Source organism: Littorina saxatilis, linkage group LG3 (assembly GCF_037325665.1).
Source record: "Littorina saxatilis isolate snail1 linkage group LG3, US_GU_Lsax_2.0, whole genome shotgun sequence".
In the NCBI taxonomy this organism is placed as follows: Eukaryota; Metazoa; Mollusca; class Gastropoda; order Littorinimorpha; family Littorinidae; genus Littorina; species Littorina saxatilis.
Genome location: NC_090247.1, coordinates 33086432 through 33103871, shown reverse-complemented (window position 1 = coordinate 33103871; position 17440 = coordinate 33086432). Strand labels below are relative to the sequence as shown.

Below are 17440 nucleotides of genomic sequence, written 5' to 3'. Positions count from 1 at the left end.
CCCGTCTAAGAAGACTTCCTTCACAGGAACTACAACATTCACCTTCAATCACGGTTTGGGCTTTCCTTTTTAAGGGCGATTACTACGCCCGTATACATTCAATGATGCACGTTGAACAACGTAACGAACCGTGAAAATGAAAGTGAAACGGCTTAAAAATGTAACAAAGTTACTTGGTCATAAGTAGAAGGTACTTCAATCATCAATGATACCTTGTTGACACACAGAGCCTAACAGGCTCCGTTACTTGTCTTTTTTAACTAGTGAACATGCAATTGGACGACAACTATTCTTTACTCAGTCGTTACGAATGTCGAACAGATATTTACAGCGGTTGGACCGGTTTCATTGGCGCAATAGAACTCCGCGAACGATAACTTACCTTGCCGCTTTCAATGGAAAGCAACGGCAGGTCACCCTACACATCAATGTAGGAATACGAACAAGACCTTCAACTTCGAAATTACCCGGAAGTTTTTTGCGTTTTAACAGCTTTTTATCGACTACAGCGAGGTTTACCATGCGCGTTTTCCCGACCGGAAGCGCATTTCTGATCCGAATTTTTAGGCGTACAAAGTACCGAGCGCCCGCGAAGGTTACATACGGCGTATGAATACTTCTGTCATTACAAACTGCGATGACTCTTGCGGGCAGCGTAGATACGGAACGCAGTACGCTTGAACGCTGATTGAACTGAAGGCACAGAGCGCCCGCGAATGTTATATATGGCGTATGAATACTTCGGTCATTGCAAACTGCGATGACTTTTGCGGGCAGCGTAGATACGGACCGCAGTACGCTTGAACGCTGATAGAACTGAAAGCGGGTTGTATCGAAGAATAACAACAACAAACCTCGCCCGCTTGGAAAGAAAACCAAACACTGAGATTGAGATATGCGCCTCCGGGAATATTACGGAGGGAACTTCCTTTACTCTCAGAGAAAGGCAAGTAATTCTCTCTCCTATGTTTCTGGGAAACGATGTTTTCTGCGGTTGGCAGATTATGGTTTTGGTATTTTTATCAGATGATCATGGTGGACTCACAGAGACCACGTGGTGGTACTTCTTCAAATTGGATAAAGAATACTTTCCTTGCCAACTTAACTTGATTAACTTGTAAACTTGTATGCGTGCATACATACACATTATATATATATATATAAATATATATTAAAAAAAAAAAAAATTAAAAAATTAAAAAAAATTTAAATTGACAAGGAAGAATTAAAGTGTATACAAACACAGATGGGACATCTTTATTGGGATATAATCCTTTTTTCTTGGCAAAGGGTATCAAAGAAGTCAGTTGATGTTACAAATTCCATTTTCATGGAGTGTTTAAATCAGCTATCTGAGTGGTAAAAGATTTAACTTATGGATAAACTCAAGTGTTTACACTTTGAGATTTACACTCAGCTAAAATCTGTTGATACCACAGTGCCAGGAGACAGCTCTTCAAATTCAATTAGAACAGGCACACATATATACTTATGTTCTGTTCCAGTGCACAATTGATGTACATTACACTTGAATGACATGTTATGAATAATATACAGTTGAAACCATGCCTTAGGGGCATGAATAAACTTGGTTGTTAACACATGAGTATTACACTCAGCTGAGTTTTCACAACATGCAAGATCGAGCAAGGCTCTGAATAATACTCACAGGGGAGCTTCCTATAATGTTGTCATGCCTCTACTTATTCCTGGTTCGTAGGCAAAACCTAAGCCTTTGACCTTTAACAAGGCCACATCTCTACTGTTGTCACCTACTCCTACGACTAGGTTCTCAGAAGTAGACAACAGGACCTAACAATAAGAGGCCGCCCTTAAATAACACTGGCTCTAGTCAGGTTCATACAAGGGATACAATGTTTATCATTTCATATTATGAAAAATATAACATATTTGCTAAACGGATGTTGTTACAACACACAATTAACTATGCCTCCTAGACAGAGCGGCTACTCTCATGAGAAAGGTACTGGATAAACTCTTGGCACATCCATGCCGTTATCAGTACGAGGGGGAATTAAGTCATATTGACATGTATTTTTATATACGTAGACATTATCAAACAGACAATGTCGGGCGCTCTGGGGGAATACCTCCAGTAAGCACAGGAAGAGACAGGCTTCCTTTTCGCCCTGATAACTCCCAGGATCGTTGCGACAGCTTATGACAGACCCTCCAGCTGTCAGGCAAGACGTCCACTGGGCGTAACATGAGTAGAATCTCCCTGAGGTAGCTACAGCCTCGTCTGCAACCTCTCCCTTGAGGTGACCCCGAAACACGGCGGTTGACAGGACTGGGCCCCTCCCACCACTTTCTTTGCCAGGGTTCCCCATCATGATGGTGGCTTCATGCATTTTGACTACCAGTATTCAGTGCTGCAAACTGCCTGTAGCGATGCTTCAGCACCGGAAGGACAGCTCCCGCCCCCCATTGCCTGTCTACCACCTCCTGACGGACTGAGGAAGACCTAATGTTTAACGCTCTTGGAACTAGACCAACACTTCACGCCTGACCATATTCAGCAGTGCCCGGCTACACAGAAGTCTGGGAGTGTGAGGAGAATGCCTAGAGCCTCCTAGTTATCTTCATCACCTGGAATGGAGAGCTAATGGTTAGAGGCTACAACCTTCACACCGGGGAGCCGCCCTACCAGTAACAAGATGGCACCTGCAATCTGCATACAGATCACCAGTCAAACAGCGGTGGACAACTGAACAGGGTATAGTAGTCACATCAGTTTCCATGCATACTGCAAGCTCTTGAGGTCTCTAGATGTCTCCTTCGGATACACAGCTACAAGACAGACACTGCGTACCAAGATAAAAGGAATCAAAGTGTCTCAAGACATTTGCCTGAGGAAACGACTCTGAAGATCACTCACACTTGGAGTGGAGCTTGTTCAACAGGGTAACAGGCCCAAGAATCTTGCCATACAAGCGTCGGGCAACACGGGTGAGCATGTTCAGGCTACATCACAAGGCGGGGAGCTGTTGGAGATAACGCAGAGACGGGGGAAGAAGTGGTCTGAGATCGTCAAGTACAGAATGCTTTCATGACCTGTGGACGGACTCAGCGTAACAACTTGTAAGAGTTGCCCCTTCTTCCTGAATGTCATCTGACACCCGCATCAGCCATGGGATGATGATAGAAATGTCAGATTGTACAGTCGACACTCAACAGAGGATGTCCGACACCTGTAACAGGTCACATCTCGACTGATAATGGTAACAACTCTGGCAGAAGCATCAACAAGAGAGACGACAGTAGACGTCCTAGAGAAGGGATGGGCCGTTTAAGATCACTGGGCAGGTGCCCCTGAGATGATCAGCAGCTTTTGGAAGACAACCTACCCCAGGGTCAGGCAGTCCTTAGGCTACAAAACCTCATGGTTATCATCCTTGGACCAAGTCAAGAACCGCCCTGATATGGCGCTTCGTGGTCGGCTGGGCGTTAAGCAAACAAACAAACCAAGTCAAGGCAAAACCCTTCAACAGGGACAGCACTCAACCTACGTCATGCTTCAGAGACGGACAGACTTGACTAAAGAGGGAATGTCTCCCGAGGTGACTCCGCCCGTTTTTTCCATGGACTTTCCAGGAAGGACACTGAGAGATAGTCTGAGGTCTGGCCAGCCATCCGCACTATGAGATCCATGGGCCAGATTTCATAGATCAAGGAGGACCTCTCAGCCCATGCGGATTGATTAGTGCTGCCAGACATCTTGGACTGGGTAAACCATACGTCCATCCATCATTGAGTCAAATTTTCCTGGAACAAGAAGAGCTTCCTCTACCTTTAGGGGTATTGGGTACGGCCACAGACACACTTGGATTTGGGAAGGCTCAGCCACCCCTTCCAACCGAACCTTGAATTGGACAAGCTTCGTTTGCCTCTTACAACTGGCGCTCTAAGATCCCTGGACCACAGAGATAAGACCTAGAGGTATTCCTCCCCCGAAAGGCATAATGAGTGCGGCAATACCTTTGACAGTGGGTGAATGTGTCCATCCCATCCATATGTAGACTCTCAGATGCCTGGACTCAAAAGCTAAAGGAGCTGGAGGAAAGAGACACAGTGAGATCCTAGCAGGAGCTAGGAATACCACACAAGGCTATCTCCCTCGCTCCCAGTCTACGGTGACACAAGGTTATTGGGTGAGTATAAGTTGTGTCACTCTAAGAGCTTGAGGTAGAGACACAGTGAGATCCTAGCTGGAGCCAGGAATACCACACCAGCCTTTTCTCCCTCGCTCGAAGAGCCTGAGGTAGAGACACAGTGAGATCCTAGCTGGAGCCAGGAATACCACACCAGCCTATCTCACTCACTCCCAGTCTACGGCTACGCGTCGTTTTTGGGCGAGAAACGTGGCAACTCGGGTGCTGACTAAGACCTTTGTCAAGTCAGAACTATGCATCAGACCAAGAGAGTACACCTCCTGCCTCAGGCAGGGGCCTGAAAACAACTCTGCATAGTCACCCTAGAGCTCAGCTCCACAAACAGCTGAAGTGCCCCAGAGCTCACAAAGCTATGCTGGTCAGACAATGCAACACTTGCCGCCCACAGCCACGCCTACTGAAAATCCAGATATGGACTTGGGTGATCTAGGCAGAAGTACTACTGAGATCACAACATAAGTCATCTTTGTGAGTTCAACTACCAGGGGGCAGAACTTTGCATCAGCCCAAGATAGTGCACCTTCGGCCATAGGCCGGAGAACATCACTGCATAGTCATCTAAGAACTTGTGAGCTCTACAGAAATCTGGAGTGTCCCAGAACCCACAAAACCTATGCTGGGCAGACAACCCAGCAGATGCCACCTACAACCATGTTTACAGAAAACCTAGATCAAGGACCTGGCTGATCAAGCCAGAAAACGGTCCTGCTGAAATCACAAATGGGACCTCTCAGTGAGTTGCATGCCAGGCATGGCACCCTCTTGAGTAAGACAAGAGCGGTCATTCAGCCAATAAGGGCTCAGAGATGCCCATGGTCACTGGGGACCCCCTCACGCTATAAGTGTGGAATTTCAAAGTAAGAAGCAGGTTTTCCCCTTGGGTAAAGGCAATACAGCTGGCTGTCTTTCACTGGCTATTCTAGGACAAATGGTACCTATAACCATATAGCCCTTATAGCCCCCACATGCGTTGAGACAGGCACAGGTAAGGTGCAGACAGTGACCGTACTGCTGAGCGCACTTGCGCTTACTTCCTGTCACGCAGGAGGAACAGCTAGTCAGCCTGAATTTACACTGGTATCTGTGCCTACCATCCTCATTAGAGAGGTAAATTCAGAGAGGATATATATATTCATTCATGCGACTGGCACAATTGTTTGCCATGGAAAGTGGTGCCTCAGACCAGAATTCTACAGGATCTCTGGAAACTCTGTCAATCTCCCTTAAATGGAGGATCAGTCGCAGAGACGCACCTTGGTGATAAGTTCAAGGTATTAGAGGAATTGTTATCTCTGACCATTCCTCATCTTTTAGGTCGTTCACCTGATCCGCCTGCAGAACTTTACGTTGCTGGGGAGTTGGGTCGCTCAAGGCGCATAATGGCAAGTCATAACCATAACCCAACAGTGATAAAGACAAGTGATCAGAGGAATAGTAACGACCATCGAGTAGAAATCAGCTCTACATTGACAGGTGGGACTTTCTTTCGATTGTCCCTTTCTGGAGCAAGTTGACACAGTGGCAACAATGCAACTTGCCACTCGCCCGACTCAGGATTTCTTGCTTCTCAGTCTGATGATCTATCCTTTTCTTCCCCCGATTTTACAGGGGGGATTCCGGACAAATGGGCTGAGTCGGGTGAGGTGACACTAGATTACCGATCGAAAGTCAACCCTCCAGCCTGTTATCTATTCTCCTATTAGTTAAATTGAGGTGATGTATTCGAAAGAAATATGTATTTTTTACAAGTAAAATGACTATTTCTAAGAATACTCACCTCAATTTAACCAGAGACCCTCCCACCAACCCCGCTATTGACTTAATAGCTTCGAATTGAAACTGGGGATTATGGGCATTGGCACATGCGCAGAGAGGTACTACCGACAAAGGGAGACTACTCCCCTAAATGGTATACCGACGGAAATCTAGAGTTAGCGACCTTGTTTACAGTCTAGTACTGGTAACATAGGACGCTTCTCAGTCTAGCACTCGTAAGTAAGGTAACTCCTATTAGTTAAATTGAGGTGAGTATTCTTAGAAATAGTCATTTTACTTGTAAAAAATACATTTTTCTTCCCTTTTTTGAGATGTTTTCGACCCGAATGTATAACATGTTGCCATTCGTCGAGTTTGCGCTCGCTCCCGGCGGGAGTGGGCGACGCGGCTTGTTGTCACGCATCGAGGTTCCGCCTTCATGCACAGTCACTTCGGCTGACGCGCACGCAGAGGAGTGTGTTTACTTCATACGAGGAGCTTTCACGCTCTACAGGTTAGTCAAGTTCACCGGTAGCCAGGTTCTCTGGTGAAAGTGTTCAAGTTGGGCCGGAACTAGTAGCCCCCCCGCCGCGGCTGGGGGGTGAAAGTTTGACTTTCCCGGAGGCTATCGCTCTTTTTAAGAGGCGGAACTCATGGGGGGTCAACACCGGACAACAAGTTGGGCCGGAACTAGTAGCTCCCCCGCCGAGGCTGGGGAGTGAAAGTTCGACTCTCCCGGAGGCTATTGCTCTTTTTAAGAGGCGGAACTCACGGGGGGTCGACACCGGACAACGAGACAGATGTACTCACGGGCAGACTGGCATGTCTCCGGTGAATGTATACAAGTCTCAACTTCCTCCCTCTGGGCAGGAAGCTGCTTTCGGGCAGGCTTTGCACGGTTCTTCCGTTTTGCAATCAGCCTCGCCTGTGGTGGATCGTTTTAGTGACGCAGCTAGTCACAGTGACTTTCACGGTCCAGCCTTAGCAGATTCGGAGTTCGACGATTCTCACTCAGTTTCTGAGGAGGAAGTTGTCAAGTTGTCACTCAGACTTTAACCAGCTATGGTTACTGCAGCTCAGGTGTCTGCCAAGTACTTCGCTGAAGGGGTGACAGCTACGACAAGCTCTGCGGCACCACCACCCTCAGTGGTGGGTGATTTCCGCCCTGCTTTAACGGAAGTTCAGGGATATCATTTTAGCGAGTCTCCTTCTGTTGCTTACGAACTTTCCAGGGTGCTGGCTAGAACTTCGGGTTCTGAGAATAGCTTGCCTGTGGATACTGTGCCTTTACTGGCTGCACACGGTCATGCTACTGATGCTGCTCAGCCATGGCTTGCCTCAGACCAGTTACGGAAGTCGAGCACTTCGTTTCATTCACGCAGGTTTGCTCTCTCCCGTCGTCATCAGTCTTATTGAGACTTACGCTTTGCCGAGTGCACCGCTTCCGGTCACTCCGGAGTCGGCTAATCTCAGAGAGGATGTCTATCGTTTGGACAAAACTTGTGCTTACTCTGAAGGCGCATTACTTGGTTTGGATGAGACGGGAAGATACTCGTTGGAACTTGCGTCTCTTTCAGAGACACTTCTTCGATCTCTTTCGCGGTCGATCGCGGTGTCGTTGGATCCTTTCGAATTTCGAAACGACGCTAGCGTGAAAGACGTCCCCATACTCCTGGCCTCTTTGGCTAAGGTTTCAGCCGAACAAAATGTCAGTCGTGGCACGGTTGTACGCACATGCGGTTTACACACGCAGGGACGCTTTCTTGCTGGCTCTAGAATTTGAACTTGGGGAAGTTTTCTCATATGATTCTCCTTTTCCACCACTTCCTTTGTGGGCAGCGATGCGGCGTTGCTTTCGCTTGCGTCACCCGCGCAAGTAACGCTTCACTCGCTGAGCGATATCCGTAGGCCTAGGTTACACCAAGCCTAAGAACTTAGTTTATTCTTTTCTTCGTACTACGGAACCGCTTCCGGTTGCACCGGACTTGTCGATCATACATCTTAATGTTCATAGCAAGGAGAAACTGTCCGTTTTCAAGAACAATGATCTCCTGGCTGTGGAAGATTGTGGCCGCTCTTCTTTCTATTATCCGCGTCTTGGTACAAGACTTTGATTCGTTCTTTCCCTTGTGCGGTTTCGTACTCACGGGATGCCTTTGTGGTCTGTCGGGACACATATACAAAAGGTTTTAGCTTTGCTGTTCGTCTGGGAAAAGGCCTCGGCCGACAGTATTGTTCTGTCTGTGAGACTTAAATCTCTTCCTTGCTCGAGGGTTTTCTTTGCGAATCCTCTTCTTTGCACGCGGACTCTTCTCTAACTGTAAGGCTTCTTTTTAAGCCTACTGTCTATATGATACTTACCGAGACAGTACTATTCTTGCACATTATCTATTATAGGCCGAAAAAAAAAATTGGACAAAACGCTGAGTGGGTACAATTATCTCCCATAACCATGCGCCACCGTGGATCCCAAGCACTGTCCGAGTGCTTCCCCCTTACAGGATGTAGGTGGCGCGTCCTCTTTCTTTATGAGCTGCAGACCCTCAAAAAGCCCATAACATATCAAGAGGGGAGGCGGGAGGGAAACTCTAATAGTACTGTCTCGGTAAGTATCATATAGACAGTAGGCTTAAAAAGAAGCCTTACAGTCAATATAACACTTACCTCGACAGTACTATTCTTGCACAGAATACCAGAGTGGTGTGAGGGTGATATGTAGAGTATTAAACTCCTTAATCAAAATCACTTAAATCCAAGGATTAAGATACCCAGGCAATTTTCGAACAGTACTACCGTAAAAGAAAATATACCCAAGAAACAATACCTTAGACTGACGTGACCATGCTGGCAACCACTGCTGTGTGGTGAACTCAATGTCAAAGTCCAGGCCACTCAAAGCTTGAATACCACTGAGTCTACGGCAAGTGGCTAAAGCGATGAGGAACAATTAGTCTTAAAAATCAGCAACTTGATACTGATGCCTGCCAGGGGTTCAAACTCATTGCTACGCAGGAGTTTGAGGACCAGAAAGACATCCCCCTTGGGAAATGAAACCCGAGGTTTAGACACCGCTGCATTGCTAATACCCGAAAGGACATTAGCGATGAGGGAGGACCTGATCAAGTGTTCAGGTCTGCGACCAGTAGCGGCCGCAATCGTGGAAGCGATGGCAGATCTGTATCCAAGAAGAGTCTTAGAAGAAAGACTCTTCTTTTGATACACTTCCACCAGGAAGTTGGCCAAGTCCTGTGTTGAGGGATAAAGCGGCTTTATCCCCTTGGACAAGGCGAAGGTGGCCCAAGCTCTCCAGCGTAAGTCGTAGAGCTGATTAGTTGATCGCCTCTTAGCGTTCAAGGAAAACTCTACTGAACTCTTGTGCAATCCTAGTGCAAGCAGTTTGGAGCGCACAAGAGCCATGCGGTCAAGCACAGACTCTCTGGACGTGGATGAGGGAGGCATGATCGAGGCTGGAGCAGACCTCCCCCGTCCAGATCCAGAGGTAGAGGGTCTACGTGGGTGAGACCGCGAAGATCTGGAAACCACGGAGCTGTTGGCCAGTAAGGCGCGACCAAAATCAGTCTTGGTCGTTCCTGCAGATATTTTGCCAGCACCCTCGGAATCAGAGATGTCGGGGGATAGGCGTAAGCATCGAGGAGCCTCCACAAGAGAGTGAATGCGTCCAAGTGGAACGCATTCATGTCTCGAAAGGGGCTGACGTACCTGGGAAGCCGAGCGCTGAATCGAGTTGCGAACAGATCGATCAGAGGACGGTCCCACCTTGCCCACAGACGCTGTAGAACGTTGTGAGCGATGGTCCATTCTGTGGAGAGAACCTGATCGCCCCGACTGAGAATGTCGGCCAGGGCGTTCAGTTTCCCCGGAACGAACTGGACTGACATCCGGACCTGATTGGTCTGGCACCAGAGCAGAATCTCCTCCGCCAACAGGGAGAGGGACCGAGAATTGGTGCCCCCCTGGTGGCGAAGGTAAGCTAAGCATGTGGTGTTGTTGTCCCCGTTGAAAATCAGAGGGGCCAAGGACAGGCCGAATGGGAGGGCCCGAAACTCGAACACTGTGCCCTCCCAAACGAACCGGAGCAGATGTCGGTACCCCGGGGCCACCAGGATGTGGAAGTAAGCATCCTGGAGGTCCCAGACATGGCCCAATCGTTTGGCCGGATGGCCAACCGGACCGACGAAGGGGTTTCCATCTTGAACTTGCACCTGTGAAGGTACAAGTTCAAGGTGGAGAGGTCCAACACCGGCCTGAACCGGCCGTCCTTTTTGGGGACGGTGAACAGGCGGGAGCAGAACCCCGGAGAAGGCTGAGAAAGGGGGTAGACCGCCTTCTTCTCGACCAACGAGTTCACCTCGTCCTGAAGAGCCTGCCATCTGGCAGGGTCTCGAGGAGGGGGGAACGTCCAGGGTAGAGCGGACAATGGAGGTTGTGACGACAGCGGTAGAGAAAACCCCGACCACACCACCCTCAAGAAAAACTGGTTGGAGACCAGTCTGCCCCACATGCCGCGGGCCCGAAAAAGGGAACCGACGGACGAAAGAGGGGCAACTTGAGGGGGCGTCAACGTAGGGCCGGTACTCACTGAAAATTCTGCTGGCGGGCAGGCGCAGGCTTGCGACCACCCCCCCTGGTGGTGCTGCTTCCCCTTACCTGTCTGAGCACCCTTCGTCTTGCTTGGGAACGCAACAGGCGCCTAAGAGGAGGAAGAAGGAGGCAGTGAAACTGGCTTCTTCTTCTTCTTCTTCTTCTGAGGCTGGGAGCTGGAGGTGACTGTAGCACTTCTCTTACTCCCCGCCGCCGTCGCCGAAGCAGCGAGGCCAACCATCAGAGAATCAGTGTTCCTCTGGCGTGTGGACTCCACCACAGAACGAACAGTGTCCGGATGAAAGAGGGAAGAAGGCTGAGGAAACGTGTTCCTCAGACTCTTCCTCATATCCGGAGGCACTATAGAAGTAGACAGAAAATGATCACGGAACAGGGCCAATAAAGTGGACCCGTGTTCCAATGGCCAATTCTGCCGCAGACGTCACGCACGATCGCACGGCATGCAAAGCCCGATCCACTCGAACCGTGTCAAGGACCCGAGTGGAATCGGACTCTGCCCGATCGGGAGGGTCCAACAGTGTGGACAGCGTGCTCATCCATGTCAAGGCCTGTGATTGGGCCTCGACTGTGGAAGAAACGGTGGCCTCAAGATTGTGGAACGAAGCAGAGCTCAGTTCCACCTTCTTGACCGAAGGCACCTCCCCAACGAACACATCACCGTCAGCCCCACCCTAAACACTCGAAGTCTGGAAAGGGAGAGTTCGAGAGTCAAAGGGAAAAGGGAGGGACCAAACAGATTGGACACGAGGAAACAGTGGAGGTGCGCCTCCCGAAGGAAAGCATGGCACTGAACCCGCGTCCTCCCGAGGAACATAGGTCGCGTTTGCACGTGAATCTGTACTCCTCAGGCGATGTGCTGCCGCTTCCACCGTGGCACTAAGACTAGGGTGGAACGCGAATTGCCGGAGGCCGGATCGTTCATAAAACGAGCCGCCGGCAGACGCGGCGTGAGCCTCCCGCGCCCGGGCCGAAGCGGACTCAAAGGACGAGAGGGCGTCTCAGGGAAGGACGTCCTGAAACTGTTCAAACGTCCTTCTAGCTGTGCGAGGACGAGCCTCCTGCCTCTCGTCCTCAGACCCCGGGTCCACGTCCTGTGTGTCAACACTAGACGACAGACGCTTAAGAGAGGCATCCGTGACGTCAAGACGCCGCGTGATGTCTGTCATGTACTGTTGGAAAGTACGAAGCATAGCTTCGGAAGTTCCATCAGAAACCAGCAAGGGTAGAGGATCAGTGTTAACCTCAGGGCGACCCTGATCCTCCTCCCTATCGTCCTCCGACTCACTCTCCTCTTCACTTCCTAACAACTCCTCAAAAGCAGGAGTGTAGGGAGCTTGAGGGGGAAGAGCCGAAAGCGATGAAGCAGGCTGTGAAGAAACGCCCACAGAAGCAAGAGGCCGCGAAGACCCCTGCCCCAAAGACGAAACGTCTCCAGCAGCCGAAGGGGGAGAAAAACAACAACCCTGCGACTGTTGGGTCAGCCCAGCCAACGAACCCCCGCCATTTATAGACTGAACAGGAACCCATCGGGTCTGATCAGAAAAGAAATGGTCCGGTCCGGTCGGGGGTGCCGATCCGGTCCGGTAGGGTGGTCCGGTGTTCTGGTCCGGTGCCATACCATCCGGAGGTCCCGTTCTGCACCGAACCATCGTACCCACAGAAGTGTTCGGGTGGTTAGGTCCGGACGTGGACATACCGTACCATCCGGACCCGTAGGTCCGGTGGTCCGGTATGGTCCGGTTCGGTGCCAGACCATCCAGACCAACAGAGGTGGTCGGGTGGTCCGGCACCGGACCATCCGGAGGTCCTGTTGGGCACCGAACCATCCGTACGCACAGAAGTGTTCGGGTGGTTCGGTCCGGGCGTGGACGTACCGTACCATCCGGACCCGTAGGTCCGGTTCGGTGCCAGACCATCCGGACCAACAGAGGTGGTCGGGTGGTCCGGACCGGTCCGGTAGGGTGGTCCGGTCCGGTGTTCCGGTCCGGTCCCGTACCATCCAGAGGTCCCGTTCGGCACCGAACCATCCGTACCCACAGAAGTGTTCGGGTGGTTTGGTCCGGACGTGGACACACCGTACCATCCGGACCCCTAAGTCCGGTGGTCCGGTATGGTCCGGTGCCAGACCATCCGGACCAACAGAGGTGGTCGGGTGGTCCGGTCCGGACCGGACCACCGGTCCAGCACCGGACCATCCGGACCCGTAGGTCCGGTCCGGTCCCGTACCATCCGGAGGTCCCGTTCGGCACCGAACCACCCGTACCCACAGAAGTGTTCGGGTGGCTCGGTCCGGACGTGGACATACTGTACCATCCGGACCCGTAGGTCCGGTTCGGTGCCAGACCATCCGGACCAACAGAGGTGGTCGGGTGGTCCAGACCGATCCGGTAGGGTGGTCCGGTGTTCCGGTCCTGTGGTCTTGTCCCGTACCATCCGGAGGTCCCGTACGGCACCGAACCATCCGTACCCACAGAAGTGTTCGGGTGGTTCGGTCCGGACGTGGACCTACCGTACCATCCGGACCCGTAGGTCCGGTGGTCCGGTATGGTCCGGTTCGGTGACAGACCATCCGGACCAACAGAGGTGGTTGGGTGGTCCGGTTCGGACCGGACCACTGGTCCGGTACCGGACCATCCGAACCCGTAGGTTCGGTCCGGTCCCGTACCATCCGGAGGTCCCGTTCGGTACCGAACCATCCGTACCCACAGAAGTGTTCGGGTACGGTGGCTCGGTCCGGACGTGGACATACCGTACCATCCGGACCCGTAGGTCCGGCATTGTCCGGTTCGGCGCCAGACCACCCAGACCAACAGAGGTGGTCGGGTGGTCCGGTCCCGACCGAACCACTGGTCCCGTACCGTACCATCCGGACCCGTAGGTCCGGGGGTCCGGCAAGGGCCAGAGGTACTGTCCCGCACCGGACCCTAAGGTCCGGTACGGTCCCGTACCATGGGTCCCGTCCGGACCAAACCCGGAGGTCAAGTCCAGTCGGGACCCGTGGGTCCGGTTCGATCCCGACCCGTAAGCCTGGAACGTTCCGGACCCTTGGTCCGGACCATCCGTCACCCGAACACCAGACGCTAAGGAATGGCGTGGGGTCAAGACGGTCCGGTCGGAGGTGTCGGTCTGAGCAACAGAAACAATGTTCCCGTCGCCCTGACCATTCGACAGAAGTACCACGTTCTGTCGAACACCTCCACGTCCAGTAACTAGTCGGCCGGAGCGTTTCAAGAGGGACAGCCACCAGTCACACGGACGTCAGAGGGAACCGTAGTAGCAGTGGTCGTAGGCACGAAGCCTGAAACCCCTGCCCCCACAGGACCGCCCTGAACGGGGTCAATTCGCATCCCAACCCCAGCGGGGAGGGAATTCAGAGACCCCGTCATCTCCTCCGATCTCCCCCCCCAGGAGGCCGAAACTACTGTCGAAACAGCAGCAGACGACCCAGCGAGGGAGTTCAGAGGAGGACCCGTGTCCCTCCTGGCTTCCACAGCGGTGGAAACCGAGGAGGGCACAGGAGAGGCACCGGAAAAGGAAGATTTTAATGCCAACTGCACCCGGTGTTCCCAGGCGGTCACCCATCCAAGTACTAACCGGGCCCGACGTTGCTTAACTTCGGTGGTCGGACGAGAACCGGTGTTTACAACGTGGTATGGCCGTTGGCTGTCAAAACCTGAGTCTCTCCAGTAGCCCCTAGATCGGATTCACCAACCCCCAAAGAGGGTTGGGAATCGACCTGCCCCCGGATTCGAGCCAGGGAGGAGAAGGAAACCTTCCCCCCAGGCTCGAAACCGGGAGGAGCTGAAGCCTGAGACTGAGGGCCGGACAACGGCGTCGAAGGGGGGGAAGCCTGTTCCACTGAAGGAGAAGGAGAAAGAAGCTTTTTCTTTCCCCTCGACCTTCCCCGAACCTTCGACGGCGCAGCCCCGCCCGAAGTCCCAGGCTCAAGCCCAGCCTGTTTGAGCAAGCTCGCATTGAGCTTGCTCAAACAGGCTTTCTCCGCCCTCCCTCGCCGCAAACGCAAAGCGTTTGGGGAGGGAGAGTCGGAGCGCCGAAAGGTCCCCTTCTCCGTGCGTAAAACATGACGCTGGGCGCCCGGAGAAGGGTTGCCCCCGGCAGACTCTGGTTCCGTAGAACCAGAGCCCAAAACAGGACGAGACATCCTACCTCGCCCTGTACGTACCCTTAAAGACCGAGAATTAACAAAATTCAAAGAAAATTTAGGTCAATACTCAAGTGAATGCGGCGAAACGAGAAGCAGACGACCGGTCACCACGAAGTAGGACGGGAGGCACGCCGAGTCCGCCACACAAAAACGGAGGCACAAGTTGAAGGAAACACAACGTAGCCTCAAGCCAGAAGTGGAATAACACACAATAATCCAACAGGTGATAGTCCACACAGAAAAGAAGCCTCTTAGTCCAAAATAATCCGGGAGCGTAGCAGAAACACAGCCGGTCTGACACGCGCGAAAAAAGAAAGAGGACGCGCCACCTACATCCTGTAAGGGGGAAGCACTCGGACAGTGCTTGGGATCCACGGTGGCGCATGGTTATGGGAGATAATTGTACCCACTCAGCGTTTTGTCCAATTTTTTTTTTCGGCCTATAATAGATAATGTGCAAGAATAGTACTGTCGAGGTAAGTGTTATATTGACAGAGAGAATCTCACAGCAAAAGGAAAAGCCCACGGCAGGCCTCGGCTTCTCTTATCAGAGAAAAGCGCTAAGCTGGCCGTTCTCAGCTTTGGTTTTTTATCTTCTTCTTGGCATGGCACGTTGCCAAATACCCACCACTTTATCTCCTCGAGGCGATTTAGCGGTAGGGTTCAGTGGGCAAACAATAGCACGCTTTCATGCATACTCTTGGCACTTGTCAACTGGAGTCTTAGCGTTTGGCTCCACTCTTCTCTCTGCCTCTGTGTTTTCCCACAGCGGCTGGAGGGGCGATTAGAACTCTCACTTTGAGGGAGGCACTGGGGCCCTTCCTGTTGGGTCACCTATATAGATCGTGCCTATGTTTACTTCCACCTTTGGATATACAAAATAGATCGGAAGTGGCTGCTTTTTATTTAATTCAGATCTTCAGGGCTCTGGTTTCGTTTTCTAAGCAATCAAATGATGAGCTGGAACATGTTAGTGTCTTTTCTTGACTGGTTCACAGACACAACCAATCTTTGGATTCTCACACCACTGCTCATGCAGGGCGTTCCCGTTGGTTCTCTCTCCACCAGCGAAGCAGTTCTGTCTCTTGTGGATTTCTTTCCCCTTGTCAGGGGAGAACATGTGTTGATTCAATCAGACAATACCACAGTGGTCTTTTATCTCAATAAGCAGGGGGTGGCATCTCGCTCCTTATCACTTCCACAGCGAGCATGCGAGGTTTTGATGTGGTTTTTACCACCACGAGATCTTATTAGCAGTGAAGTACCTTTCTGAGAGGCTCTATGTATTGGCAGACTCTAGTCAGTCGGCCAAGAAGGTCCACTCGGATTGGACTCTATCTCACTACGCGCTCCTACTCCTTCTGGTGAATTTGGAGAAGCCGCTGATAGAAGTTTTGCCTCTCGGTACTATCACCTTCTGCTAAATGTTCGTCTCCCTGTTCCCGGATAATACTCTCGATTTTACTTTGAGCGTCCTGTTGGTCGCACATTAGGGGCCCATTCAATCTTGGTTGCTAGTCCTTTAGGCTGGCAAGAGGGCGCCGTTTTTTACACTCGAGCCACACGGGTGTACTGTACGGGAATCATTGAGACGCTCAGGGGCTTCTGCCCCAACTCTGGATTTGGTCTAGAGATTCCATAGGGGTTCAGCGTCTTCGTTTTGTGTCACTTTGACTGGCTTGGAACTAATGGCGTATATTAACGGAAAGAACTCCACTTCTCTCCGTTCAATGCGGGTGGCGAACCACCTATCCTGGCTTTCCGATTTTTCTCCCACGTCTCTGAATTAAGACTTTATGTGATTTCAGTTGCACTGACACAGCTAGGTTGCAAAATATTTTCACTAGGGTTCTTTGTAGCCAGCGTGATTAAAGGGAACCTCCCTTTGGTTGTCTGAAAGCAAGTCTCCAGTCCCGACTTGGGACTTGCTCCTAGTTTTGGAGTTTTTGAGTTCGGATTGTTTTAATCCTTGACAAAATTAGCCTCTTCTAGAGGCAATGATTTAGTGAAGTCAACCTTAGCTAAATGGACTGCCACATTGGTTAGGCATGCCTACAGTGGTGGCAAGAACAAAGGGGGGGGGGGGGGGGCAGTCAGTCCTCCCTTTTCAGGCAGCACGGGCTCAAGAGGTCAGAGTGTAGGCCTCTTCTTTACCTGTTCTCAAGTCTGAGAGACTTACATAAGTCATGAATGCAGCTCATTGAACGTTCAAGGACGTAGTCATGAGTTTCTATCGGCGGGGTATTTTAAGTACCCGCTATTTTAGCACACATCTACTAGACATCTTCTGCAGAAGATGTCTTTTTATGTTTTCCTGGGGACGTATCTGGTGCTCGGCAGAACAGTAATTTCGGTTTGCCAGCTATTGTAGCTACAGGCCAGATACTTGCAAGATGTTAACTGTGAGTTCATTTGCCCACCACCTAAATTAGCAATCTGCTTTCTATGTGAGTTGCGTAAGAATATGTAATTTAATATAAAATTTCAAAAATAAATTTTGATTTAATTAATATACTTACCAACTCACATATTGAATTCCCTCCCAGCCTGCCCCGCAAATTTTTTAAAGGGGTATATGTTTTAATATGGGATGAGTTTCACCGGTATACATCCTGCGCAGGCGCAGTACACCGGTAGTGGAAATAACCTCTAAGGACCATGCCTTATATGGCATACGGTTTTGTTTCAGAGTTATTTCCCCACG

The 17440-nt window shown here is 51.0% G+C and overlaps 1 protein-coding gene and 1 non-coding gene across 2 annotated transcripts in view; one reads left to right on the top strand and one right to left on the bottom strand.

The window, feature by feature from the left end:
* The window catches only part of LOC138961176 (E3 ubiquitin-protein ligase rnf213-alpha-like), a 111739-nt gene that overhangs the window by 27932 nt on the left and 66367 nt on the right, over window positions 1-17440 (top strand). The gene's annotated exons all lie outside the window — the stretch shown is intronic.
* Window positions 14117-14235, bottom strand: LOC138963339 (5S ribosomal RNA). The gene has a single exon (XR_011454804.1). It is a non-coding gene; the product is annotated as a 5S ribosomal RNA (ribosomal RNA).